This window comes from Chlorocebus sabaeus, chromosome 3, assembly GCF_047675955.1.
Source record: "Chlorocebus sabaeus isolate Y175 chromosome 3, mChlSab1.0.hap1, whole genome shotgun sequence".
Classification (NCBI taxonomy): Eukaryota; Metazoa; Chordata; class Mammalia; order Primates; family Cercopithecidae; genus Chlorocebus; species Chlorocebus sabaeus.
In genome coordinates, this window is record NC_132906.1 from 3,357,391 (window position 1) to 3,371,321 (window position 13,931).

At 42.7% G+C, this 13,931-nt stretch overlaps 1 protein-coding gene across 2 annotated transcripts in view; it reads right to left on the minus strand.

Moving 5' to 3' along the window:
• The window catches only part of SACS (sacsin molecular chaperone), a 106,462-nt gene that overhangs the window by 91,439 nt on the left and 1,092 nt on the right, over positions 1-13,931 (minus strand). The window lies entirely within an intron of this gene.

Here is a 13,931-nt window from a genome sequence, read left to right on the forward strand (position 1 = left end):
AAAAAAAAAAAAAAAAAATTAAAAGTACATCTACTTAACCACTTAGTTTCAGGTTCCCTCTATTTCCCTGGCTTCTTCCAAGTGGCAGTATGTGCTTCACTCACACGTGATGTGCCTTTTTTCAGGAACACCCTTTAAATCCAAACGCAGTTTTTGGTTTTTTTTTTTTTTTTTGATTTTGAGACAGAGCCTGCCTCTATTGTCCAGGCTGGAGTGCAGTGGCATGACCTTGGCTCACTGCAACATCTACCTCCCGGATTCAAGTGATTCTTCTGCTTCAGCCTCCTGAGTAGTTGGGATTACAGGCACCTGCCCCCACACTCAGCTAATTTTTGTATTATTCGTGGAGATGGGGTTTTGCCCTGTTGGCCAGGCTGGTCTCGAATTCTTGAGCTGAAGTGATCTCCCTGCCTTTCGGCCTCCCAAACTGCTGGGATTACAGGTGTGAGCCACTGCACCCGACCCAAACCTACAACTTTATGTGTACAATCATAACTCGTTTGAAAGCAAAATGTTTACCTTAGAAAAGGAAATGTGTCCTCAGAAAGACTTAATTTTACTAGTAATATTCCTTATAACTACTGGTGCCTGTAATAGTCTAACATTTTAAGAAACAAATAGAAGAAAAAAATGACAAACTTTCTGATTTTTATTTTTTAGGGTGTTAGGCACAATCTGGGCTAACCCAAGGAAGCCTCAGTGAAAAATAACAAACTTTTTTTTTTTTTTTTTTGAGGAGTTTTGCTCTTTTCGCCTAGGCTGGAGCACAATGGCACGATCTCAGCTAACTGCAACCTCTGTTTCCCGGGTTCAAGTGATCCTCCTGCCTCAGCCTCCTGAGTAGCTGGGATTACAGGCATGCTCCACCACGCCCAGCTAATTTTGTATTTTTAGTAGAGACGGGGTTTCTCCACTTTGGTCAGGCTGGTCTGGAACTCCCGACCTCAGGTGATGTGCCCACCTTAGCCTCCCAAAGTGCAGGGATTACAGGCATCAGCTACTGCACCTGGCCAGCAAACTTTATAAACAATGGTAAGTGGAGGGACACTGCATTTTCTGCCCATTCATTGTTCTAAAATACTTCATAATTGTCAAGATGCTCTCTTAGACAGTATCATACTAAATGGTTATTTCAAGTAGACAGAACAAGAAAGGTAGAGATGCTGATACGATAAAATTGAGGCACAGGAAGATCAGTAACTTGTTTCAGCCCATCCAAGCGGGAAGGGATGGACTGGAAACCGGAAGACTAGCTCGGGACTTCTTATTCTGCATTTGCCATGCAACAATGTTTCATTGTGGGGAAAAAAAGGAATGTAGGAATAACAACCTAAGCTATACTGATTACATTATCAATTTTTGGATGTTCATGAAAACCCAGGAAAAGAACTCCATATTCACTGTAAATGCTTTTCTGAAAACACTTTCCCAGTAACTTGTTATAATTAAAAAATATTACTAGGCATCATGAGTGAGATTAATTCAAACATACCAATGCAAAATCTTATTATTCTTTCATGAATAATTCATGAAATTTTGATTGCCATGCCAAGAATTAGAAAAACTATATATGTAAATTTAGGATTTAAGAATTAAAATTAAATTAAGGAACTATATTAGCAAGAGGATGGAAACTTTTTTTATAATAATAGACTTAAAACTGGACTCCAGTTTGAAATGTTTAAAATTAAAAGAGGTCATGTATAATAGAGTAAAGGATTAGGATCAATTTCTTTATCTGTAAAATATAAGAATTGGGGTTGGGCACGGTGGCTCACACCTGTAATCCAGCACTTCGGGAGGCCGAGGTGGACGGATCACGAGGTCAGGAGATCCAGACCATCCTGGCTAACACGATTAAACCCCGTCTTTACTAAAAATACAAAGAATTAGCCTGGCATGGTGGTGGGCACCTGTAGTCCCAGCTACTCGGGAGGCTGAGGCAAGAGAATGACGTGAACCAGGGAGGCGGAGCTTGCAGTGAGCTGAGATCGTGCCACTCCAGCCTGGGCAACAGAGCAAGACTGTCTCAAAAAGAAAAAAATACGAATATAAACATGTTTATATGAATATAAGACAAGCAGGTTTTATATGATAGATAAGAGCTCAAGGGAAGTCTGGAATTAGTTACACTGGAAGCAAGACCTCCAGGGCCATCTGCCACTGACGCTGGGCCTCTGCAGGAACCTCAGAAGGGAATGGGAGCAGTATTGATCTCAGTGGAACACTGCGCTTTCATGCTTGTCAGCCTCACTAAATCTCTAATTCCAGTTTGTTGATATCTTTAAGAATACATGTTCTGTGATCTAAAATATTAATTAACTTCATATCAACAGGCATGTTTGATAAAACTGCTAAACAGCATAGAGCTCCGTGGCCAATTATTAAATTTTACTCCCCATGGACAATGATACGTTCGTTATAAAAACCAATCTTTGGATAATATTTCCTCAGTAACTCTCTTAGCCATTGTAAATATACTGTTATCAATCACATTTATTCCTGTCCTTTCTAACGGAATAGGATGATTCTGCCCAATGGATTACTAATCCAAGCTGCAGTCTTCCTTCTGACTTACACTGCCCGGCCAGTCTGCTAGTCTCTAGTAATAAGGGGGAAGTGGGTTAAACATGACATGACTTGTCGTTGATACACATATGCTAGGTCTCAGAGATCACTGTGTCCTTGTCTCACACCTCCTGAACGCAATCTCTTTCAAATAATCTAGTCTTAAATTTCATTTTTATTTTTATTTTCTTATTTTTATTTATTTTTATTTTTTGAGATGGAGTCTCGCTCTGTTGCCTAGACTGGAGTGCAGTGGCATGATCTTGGCTCACTGCAACCTCCGCCTCCTGGGTTCAAGCAATTCTTCTGCCTCAGCCTCCTGAGTAGCTGGGACTACAGGCATACACCACCTTGCCTGGCTAATTTTTGTATTTTTAGTAGAGACAGGGTTTCACTATGTTGGCCAGGTTGCTCTTGAACTCCTGACCTCAGGTGATCCACCCACCTCGGCCTCCCAAAGTGCTGGGATTACAGGTGTGAGCCACTGCACCCAGCCCAGTCTTTAATTTTAATACTACTTCTGCCATTAACAACCAGCTCACAGTTTAGAATTCCAAACACTATTATTCCTTTCCTGGACACTTAGAACGTTTGCACATGTTCATCTCCCTGGAAGCTGCCATACTCTCCATAGTTGTCAGAAATTACCCACCACGATGGAATCATTATGTGTGCTGTGAGCCAGCGCATGTGAAGGTGATAAGGTAACGTTTGCCCAGATCATTCTTTTCTCAAAATATAGCCCCCGATGAATCACTCTCATAAACTGTTTTTCATTTTTGAGCTACGACATACAACTTTGGTGATCTTTGGCCTATTTGTGTACCACCTATTTATTCTTCACTTAATATTTTTCCCAAAATGATATTTTAATTAAATAAATGTATTATGAAAAGAAACTTTCCATCTACTATAAATGGAAACCCAGTACCACAAATAGAAAATAACTTTAAAGATGAATAAAATGAATACAAATGACTCATTAAATGCTGATCGAAGTGCCTACTGAAAACACTAAGTCTTTAACCTACTCTTTGTTATTAAAAATGGAGATCAGTAAATTTATGAGAAAATGTATAGCCTGTAATGATTTCATCCAGAAGGAAGAAAAGCTAAAAATTAGTGAATTAAGTATCCATTTAAGAATTTAGGAGAAAGGCAGGACGTGGTGGCTCACGCCTGTAATCCCAGCACTTTGGGAGGCCAAGGCAGGTGGATCACCTGAGATCAGGAGTTCGTAACCAGCCTGGCCAACATGGTGAAACCCCGTCTCTACTAAAAAATACAAAAAATTAGCCAGGCATGGTGGTTTGTCCCTGTAATCCCAGCTATTCAGGAGGCTGAGGCAGAAGAATCGCTTGAACCCGCTCGGCAGAGGTTGCAGTGAGCCGAGATCACACCACTGCACTTCAGCCTGGAGGGCAGAGCGAGACTCCATCTCAAAAAAAAAAAAAAAAAAAGAATTTAGGAAAAAATGTCTTGGGGATAAATCTAAATAAAATAGGAAATAAAGATGAGAGCAGAATTAATGAAAGAGAAATAAAAGTTAATTCTTTAAAAACACCACTAAAATTGGCAAACTTCTGGAAGACTGATCAAGGTAAAAGAAAAAAGTCAACCGGGCACCATGGCTCATGCCTGTAATCCTAGCACTTTGGGAGGCCGCAGAGGCCAGATCACTTAGGCCCAGGAGTTTGAGACTAGCCTGACCAAAATGGTAGAACCCTGTCTCTATTAAAAATACAAAAGTAGCTGGGCGTGGTAGCGCATGCCTGTAGTCCCAGCTACTCCGGAGGCTAAGGCAGGAGAATTGCTCCAACCTGAGAGGCAGAGGTTGCAGTGAGCCAAGATCACACCATTGTACTCTGGCCTAGGCAACAGGAAACTCAGTCTTAAAAAAAAAAAAAAAAGATAGAAGGGAACTTTCTTAAGGGGCACATTAAAAGGCAAGTCTGGTGCTTAGCAGTGATAAGGATATTTCTTGATCTCTATTTCTACTTAGCAGGTATTGGAGGGGGCAGCCAGAACAAGACAGAAAAAAACAAAGAGGAACAGGGAGGAGGGGAAGGGAGAACAAAACCATCACTATTCACTGACAGAGTGTTCAAAAAAATTCAGACAAACTGACAATGTTAATAATAGATTTTTTTCAAGATTACTGATATAAGTTAAATTGCATTTCTACATACCGGCAAGAGTTTAAGAGAAAAGCATTTGTTAGTGACAGACATTTATCATAGCAAGAAAAAAATGTTACCTTGGAATAATTATAATGAAAGAACTTGTATAGGAATTTCAGGAAGAAAATCTATAAACTTTAATGAAAGACATTTAAAAGACCCTTTAAAAATGGAGATATATACATGATGAACCAGAAGGTTAAATATTATTGAAATATCAACTCTCCTCAAATTGATCTTTTAATTCAAAGCAATTTGAATCAAAACCCCAACAACCTTGTAAAATAAAAACACAATAACCAAAGACACTACTTAAGAAGAAGAGGGAAGACCTCCTCTAGAAGATACTAAGCTTTAACAAGAAACCATAATAATTATGTGGCATTCACACAGGAACAATCAAAGACAGTCAAAGGCTCAGAAGCAGACTCTTGCATTAATGGGAACCTGATACATGAGAGAGGTATCAGAGGGGTTTAGTGGTGGAAAGCTGGGCCATTCCAAAAATGTTACTGGGGCAAGTGGCTAACTATACGGACACAAGCACGAAAATGTATCTGAACCCCATACTGTGCACAAGTATCCGTTCTAGATGATTAAGCACATAAGTGAGAAAATCAAACCTTAATGAGACTATTACACCTATATAGATTTTCAGCCCTAATAATGAAAAACAAGCTATGTGAGGAGAAACTTTCTGATGTGCTGTTTTATATAAATGAATGGAACCTGTGTTTCCATGAAACAAGTTCCAAACACATGTTTTGTAGAATTTCAGATATAACATTTCAGGGGCTATCCGGCTAATATATCAACATATGAACATTCAGTTCTAATAACAAAAACCAAGCTATGTACAAAGAAGCTTTGGGATGTGCTGCTTTAAATCACTGAATGGAACCTGAGTTTCCATTAAACAAGTCCAAACACACGTTTTGTAGAAACTAAATAATTACATTTCTGAGGTTATTAGGCCTATAAGTGAACCTATGACTATCCAGCCCAATTAATTATTATGAAATATGGGTGAAGGAGCTTTGTGATGTGCTTTATTACATCACTGAATGGAACCTGTTGTTTCATTGTGTCCAGCGGTGGCCTGGGCATGAGCCTGGTACCTGGTGTATGCCTCAAGTCCAGTGTGTGCCTGGGGTCTGATGTCCATCTGGGTACTGGTGTCCACTTGGGGCCTGATGTCCACCTCGAGCTGGATGGCCCCCTGGGGTCAGGGTCTCCACCTGGGACTTGATGTTCACTAGGGGCCTAGGTATCCACCTGGGGCCTCCTGTTCACCTTGGCCCTGGTATTTACCTGGGGACTGGACATCCACTTGGGGCCTGATGTTCATCTGGGGCCTGTTGTTCAACTGGGGCCTATGTGTCCACCTGGGGCCTGAACATACCTGGAGCCTTGTGTCCACCCGGGGCCTGGTATTAACCTGGGCATCCACCAGGGGCCGAATGTTCAGCTGGGGCCTAGGTGCCAAACTGGGACCTGATGTTTATGCAGGGACTGGAGTCCACTTGGCTAGGACCTGGCATCAACCTGGTGCCTGATGTCTGGGGTCCACCTGGAGTCCTCTGTCACTTGGGGCCTGAAGTTGTGCTGGGGCCTTGGTGTACACGGAGGCCTTATGTCCGTGGTGGTGGGGAAGAGGGGAGGGGAATCCTTGTCCCCATGGGCCCCATCCATCCCCATGGGCCCTGCCGTCTTCCTGGGGAGAGTGGGTAGGGAGCTTCTGTGCCCCCGCCCCTCAACATCCAGGAATTCACCCTCCTGCACACGCGGTGGGGAAGGCGCCATTTTTGCCCACTTGGTGCCCCGTTAAGTTGCCCCTACTGCTCTGCTCAGGGTGTGAAGATCTCAGGTGGGTGCTGGACTTGGGGCCCCGGAGCTGCACCCCGCCTGACTCCCTGCGAGAGTGGGCTCGTGCCTGTGAGCTAGAGTGCGGCCGCCGGGGCTCTGTGTGACATGGCAAAGAATACTAGTATATACAAAACTTTTATACAATTGGAATGTCGATAGTGAAATTAAAATGCAGTACAAGAAGATTACCTTGTAGGGGCATAGTATTTTAGATTTGTTAAAGCGATTTCATAGGGATGATCTTATTTCAGTCTCTAAGTCTAGTGATTTGGTAGGGAATTGTGAATTTCGTTATACAGAGAAGGAAACTGGTGTCCAGAAGAGTCCAGCAACAGCCCATACTTTGTTTAAATCCCGGTGGCTCCCAGCTCTTACTTCTTCCCCACGACTGAGTGCCTGACACAAGTATAGGCCTTCTGGGAGCCCGGAAAATCCGAGACAGGTCTCAGTTAATTTATGAAGTTTATTTTGCCAAGGTTGAGGATGTGCCCCTTACACAGCCTCAGGAAGTCCTGATGACATTTGCCCAAAGTGGTCAGAGCACAGCTTGGTTTTATACATTTAGGGAGACATAAGACATCAATTAGTATATGTCAGAAGTACAGGCCAGGCAGGGTGGCCTACGCCTGTAATCCCAGCACTTCAGGAAGCCGAGGCGGGCAGATCACCTGAGGTCAGGAGTTCAAGACCAGCCTGGCCAACATGGTGAAACCCCATCTCTACAAAAATACAAAAATTAGCCGGGCATGATGGCGGGTGCCTGTAGTCCCAGCTACTCGGGAGGCTGAGGTGGAAGAATTGCTTGAACCTGGGAGGTGGAGATTGCAGTGAGCCGAGATCGTGCCATTGCACTCCAGCCTAGGTGACAGTGAGACTCCAAGTCTCAAAAAAAAAAAAAAAAAGATTTGGTTTGGTCTGGAAAGGGGTTGAAGCAAAGGCAGGAAGACTGGAAGCGAGGAGAGGGCTTCCCGGTCACAGATAGGTGATACACGAGTGGTTGCATTCTTGCATGTGTCTGATTAGCTTTTCCAAAGGAGGTAAATCAGATACGCCTCCAGCTCAGTGAGCGGAGGAGTTACTTTGAATAGAATGGGAGGCAGGTTTGCCTTAAGCAGTTCCCGGGTTGAGTTTTCCTTAGTGATTTTGGGAGCCGGAGGTATTTTCCTTTCACACCCTCAAACCTCATTTCCTTCTTCCTCCTTCTCTTTCTGAAAGGGAGGAACTCTGCTTCTACCCTACCATTTGGGGAGAAGCATCACCTGATGGAAGAGAACATTCTGCGGTCTTCTCTTCACCATGGCTTGAGAATCACATAATCTCGCTGTGCCCAACTTTCCTCATCCCTAAACAGGGCCGGCTTACCTTATCCATGAACTGTATCGCTGCAACACCAAACTGAGCTGTGTCCTAACAGCATTTAGTGAACTGCAGACGGTTTTTGCGAATATTAGATGCTACTGCTTTTGCTGAGGTAGTATTTTTTAACACATGAAGTGACGTGAAATGTGTTCATGATGTTCTCTGCCCACTGATTCATGACCTCCTCTCATGCTCCAGGCCTCAAAACAATCAATGCTGTACAACAGCTATGAGGTACCAGGGCTCCCCTCCCCCCAGCTTGGAACCTGAAGCCACTGCCCACAACTAACAAGCACATGTGCCACTCAGTGACCTCTTGGCCTTCCCAGCAAAACTACCCTATTTTGGCATCTGGGTTTGACCCACGGTAGGAAAACTTGGCACTACAGTACATATGATCTCATTTAAGAAGGAGGAAGATAAACATACCATCTGCACTTACTCACTGATGGGAAAAGTTCTGTGAGTTACACAGTTTGAAACAGGAACAGCCAGGAGACTGGGCACTTAGATCACAGCTATTGTACAAATAAAGGGAGCTGTTCCCTGAGCTAAACGCCGCCCTTTGGCAGAGGGAGGGCCTTTTGGCAGAGGGAGGCAGGAGAAGAGTGCGGGAAGTGAAGAAGTTCCTGAGGTGACAAAGTGAATTGCACCAGAGAGAAGGGGAGATAAAACAAGCTTCCCGGGAACTAGCACAGGAACCCCTGCTGCCCCCAGAGGACAGGACAAGAAAAGCCTCTCCTGCAGGAATGAGACTAAAATACAATCAGGAGCCACGCGAATACTCTATCTCCTTTGATATGCTGTCTTCTCTGTTTGTTTAAGGGTGTCTTGGGGCTAGTAAAGCCCCTCCTCCCTGAAGGATTCCTTCCCTTTTCATGGTTTTCGGTGCTACCGTGTTCACTCACGCCTCTGCAGCTGCACCTGGCAAAATAACTTGAGTGTCCCTAGAAATGCTCTTTGAGAAAGGAGTAGAGGCAGAATTGCCTTTGGTGATCTCCTAAGAATGGGGTCCATGTTCATCTGAAGATGGGAATGAAAAATTCATCCTTTTGGTCCAACCAAATTCATACACGTGGCTAAATCCTCTGGGATACGGTGAAGGCTGACCCTTGAAAGCCCCTAACATTACAGAAACAAGGAGCCAAATGCAGAGGCTTCAGGCCCACAGAACGCCTTCATGGGAATTAACAGCAAAGTAATCATCTCACTCTCCTAACTTCGGGAGAAAGTATGAGTCAGCAAAGACTAAATTGGTTTAAAAATAGAATCTTTGCAAAATGGAAAAGTCGGATGAACTCACGCTATAAATCAATAGACCTGAAAATGTAAGGCACAGCAAGCATTTTGGATGACATTAATGAAAGACCTGTGTTGGCACAGTGTGCTGCAGGAAAGGTCGGGGTCACCACAGCCACTCCCCAACCTTAAATTGAATATGTACATAAAAGAGTTTCTAGAGCACAAAAGGTGAAGCTAAAGGTGAGTGCTACTGATCTTTTATGTGTGTGTAATTAAAGATTTCGGATAGATCACGAGGTCAGGAGATCGAGACCATCCTGGCGAACACGGTGAAACTCTGTCTCTACTAAAAACACAAAAAACAGCCAGGAGTAGTGGCGGCGCCTGTAGTCCCAGCTACTCGGGAGGCTGAGGCAGGAGAATGACGTGAACCCGGGAGGCGGAGCTTGCAGTGAACCGACATCGAACCACTACACTCCAGCCTGGGCGACAGAGCGAGACTCCGTCTTAAAAAAAAAAAAGATTTTGATGTAAAATGTACAACAGAAAAGACACTGTATTTCAATTAAAAAAAATAAATTATTCTTTCAGTGCTCCAAATCCCTTCTGTGTCGTACAAATCTTTCTCGTCTGCTTTGCTGAAAGTTCCTCAAGAATATCTTATTCACCTTTGACTCTCCTACTTAGGTTTATGGATACAGAAAGTATTCAATAAAGAGTGAATAATTTAGTTACTTTGGCCAATTTACAGATAATAAAACCACACATATTTTGTATGTAGTTTATCTAGCCTCAGATTCTAGCTTGTCAACAGGCCGAGCTGACTGCGGGAGGCAGGAGGCTGGGGGCTGGCACTGAAATAGAAGCTCCCAGAGTCTTAGGTTTGCCTTCAAAAGCTCAATTTATCCTCAAAGATAAAATTTTACATAAAAATAACATCACATATGAGTGAATTGTATCGTATGTGAATATCTCAATGAAGCTGTTAAATGAAATTTTAAAAATAGATTATATGACTAAAATATGTTTTATTTTTAAGTGTCATTTCAATACATGATAATATCTTGATTGATATTATCTAATAATATATGACTTTTTGAAGGGAAAAATAATATTCAATTATTTCTTTAAAAAGTAAGTCTTTGGGGAGGATTGACCATGTACAACCATGGCAGAGGCTCACTAAACTGTTATTCAGTCATTGAGGTAGGGATTTTTTTTTTTTTTTTTTTGAGACAGAGTCTCACTCTGTCACCCAGACTGGAGTGCGGTGGCGCGATCTCAGCTCACTGCAAGCTCCGCCTCCCGGGTTCCCGCCATTCTCCTGCCTCAGCCTCCCGAGTACCTGGGACTACAGGCGCCCGCCACCACGCCCAGCTAATTTTTTTGTATTTTTAGTAGAGATGGGGTTTCACCGTGTTAGCCAGGATGGTCTCGATCTCCTGACTTCATGATCTGCCCGTCTCAGCCTCCCACAGCGCTGGGATTACACGTGCGAACCACTGCGCTTGGCCTGGCCCGAGGTAGGGATTTTTAACCTATCATAAATCCCATTTAAGGAGGAGGAAGCTGAGGCTGCAAGACATTAAGTGTCAGAACTAGTATGATGTGGAGCCAGGTTCCAAAACCCAGTATATCTTACTCCGAATACATTAAAATCTTGGGTACTTTTTATTATTATTCTTAGCAGGGACTCTCAGGAATATGACGGTAAATTGAACATAGATCTGTTCTTCATAATCAGGATTGTCTCTGGATGGTCACTTAGCATAAACATTTAATAAATAATATTGACTGGGCTCAGGCCTGTAATCCCAGCACTTTGTGAGGCTGAGATGGGCAGATCACTGGAGATCAGGAGTTCAAGACCAGCCTGGGCAACATGGTGAAACCCTGTCTCTACTAAAAATACAAAAATTAGCCGAGCATGGTAGCGGGCACTTGTAATCCCAGCCACTTGGGAGGATGAGGCAGGAGAATCATGAACCAGGGAAGTGGAGGTTGCAGTGAGCTGAGAGGTTGCAGTGAGCTGAGATTGCACCACTGCACTCCAGCCTGGATGACAGAGTTATACAACATCTCAAAATAAATAAATAAATAAATAAATAAATAAATAAATAAACAAACAAACTAACTAACTAAAGGGATATTTGGTATAATTGACAGAAAACTCATAGAGATTGGTTGTAATTTATGTTTGAAGCTTAAAGAAGCAACAAACTAATCTCCTTAGGCTCTAAGTAACTATCATTGATCAAAGCTCTGTTTATTTCATGTTGCCAAATTTAGCAAATAAAAACTATAAATATAAGCATATACACTTTAAGTTTGAGTTTCAGATAAACCGTGAATTATTTTTTAGTATGTCTATGTCTTATGCAATATTTAGTGTATTTTATCTTGTAATCCTATTAGGGTTTTTTAAATGGTTAAATTTATCATTGCATTAAAAACAAGGAAAAAGGCTAAATTATTACAATGGGAAAACGTGCACAAATTCTAGATATGTATAAAATTCAAATACTCCTTTCTAGCACTTAGTACTTTAACGAGGTAAGGAGGTTTGTAAAATTTAAATGATCATCAATAATTATGTTAGGGTGGCTTTGATTTATTTTTAAGTGTCATTTCAGAACACATTAAAAGGCTATGTGGACTGTAGAGCCCTCATTTTCTGCCCTAGATGACGACGGACTCCTGGTGTAATCTCGAGCAGAACATTTAAAACAAATATTTGTCTGGATGTAAGGTTATTGTAACTGGACCATAGATCTCTCCTGACAAAACCCTGAACCAGCGTGGCACCTTGGGCTTCACATCATCGTCAACTCCAAGCGCCCTGAGGGGGACACCATGGTAGGAACAGAGCTCAGAGTTCAGCCTGAGAACTCACTGATGCTCACCAAGAGAATCCAGTCTTACCATCTAGTCAGTCTCTCCTTGTACTACTAAGAAATACCTGGGGTTCTACTCTCTCTTAAGGTTACATTTTGTAATCTGCAAAATGGGGCTACCTGTTTCATAAGGTCATTGTAAGAATCAACGAGACAAAAGCGTTTAATTTGATCAAATAATTGTTATAAACTGAGGCTACCCCAAAGAGAGCTATCTGAATCATGTAGCCAGAATCTGAAGGAAATCGAAAGATTATTCTATGTCTCTTACCTTAGAGGCTTTCTAATTAGCACAAAGAGAAACCAAAGCAGGGCTAGAGCCACACCTTTGGTCCCTAATCCAGTGCTTTTCCCAGCTTCGCTATGTTCCCCCTTAGGTAGTGGTGAAACGGCCTCAACCTAGACGTTAAAATCTGACACATCCTGGCTAACATGGTGAAACCCCGTCTCTACTAAAAATACAAAAAATTAGCCGGGTGCGGTGGCGGGTGCCTGTGGTCCCAGCTACTTGGGAGGCTGAGGCAGGAGAATTGCGTGGGCCCGGGAGGCGGAGCTTGCAGTGAGCCGAGATCACGTCACTGCACTCCAGCCTGGGCGACAGAGCGAGATTCCGTCTCAAAAAAAAAAAAAAAATTCCGACACATATCCTAAGTGTAGAGTTAAGGAAAGGAAAGACGGCAGGAGAAAGACACATAAAGTAGAAATTAAAATAGTAACAGGATTGGCAGTGCAAAGAGTAAATTGCCACCTAGGCTGTCCAAGATCAGAATAGCAATGGGAATTGTCCTGACTTCCAATTTGGCATCCTTCGCATCAATCACATTTCACAGTCCTCATGTAGGCTCATGGTGGGAGCGGTCAATATCATCATCACTGCTGCTGTCATACAGGATTTAGGAAGAGTTGTACAAAGGGAATTGCCCTTCCCTCTTCCAAAGAATACTCCTATGGCAACATGGAAACATCAGCATTCCTTTTATAGACGAGATGGCTTAGTGTTTCATGTATAGCAAGAACTGAATATGTATTTTGTACTGATCAGAACTCATTCAGATGCACTCAGCCAAAAGTTCATTTCAAAATGTATTCCTTTAGGGAAATGGCACATGAATCTCTTTAGCATGCTTCACCATGGATAGGTGGTTAGGTAGATGGTGGACCGAGTGAGAAAATGACAAAACTCTTACTAAATAGTGACACTATGTGAAGAACCCTGCTAGCGCCTTCACACACATCACTTGGTTTGAACCCTGTGACCATTAAGTGAATAATTGCATCACAGGAGGGAACTGAGGTTTGCAGAAGTCATGTGGATTGTCAGGGGCCGCAGGGAGGACGTGGTAGAGCTGAGATTGGAACCCGGGGCTTCTGGGGGCAAATCCAGCGTAAAGCAATGGTTCATGAGATGCTTCGGATGTAAGCAAACCTTGGTCTTCAAGTTCTACAATTGGACTTTTCTTCCTATTATGTGAAGAATAGAAAATACTTAATCATGGAAAAGTTCAAGTAAGATATGAGGAAAATAGGGTATGTGGAAAATCTGGCTTGCTTTGTTTGAAAGAGACTGAAGGAGTCTTTAAGATCCAAGGAGAAAAGAAAGAAAAAATTGCCCGGACAGCCCAGGAAGGTGAAGAAAGGATGAAAGGGACGGCTAAGGAGGAGAGAGGAAAGGAAACGGGGATCGTTGTCACAGCCCAAAGTGAGGCTTCAGGGCGAGATTAGGGAAGGCAGTTTGGATGGTCCTAAGTAAAACTATTGGGCCATGATGACCCTGCATTAACCTAGAATGAATCTGGTTATCAATGGGCAGCTTAAGAAAAAC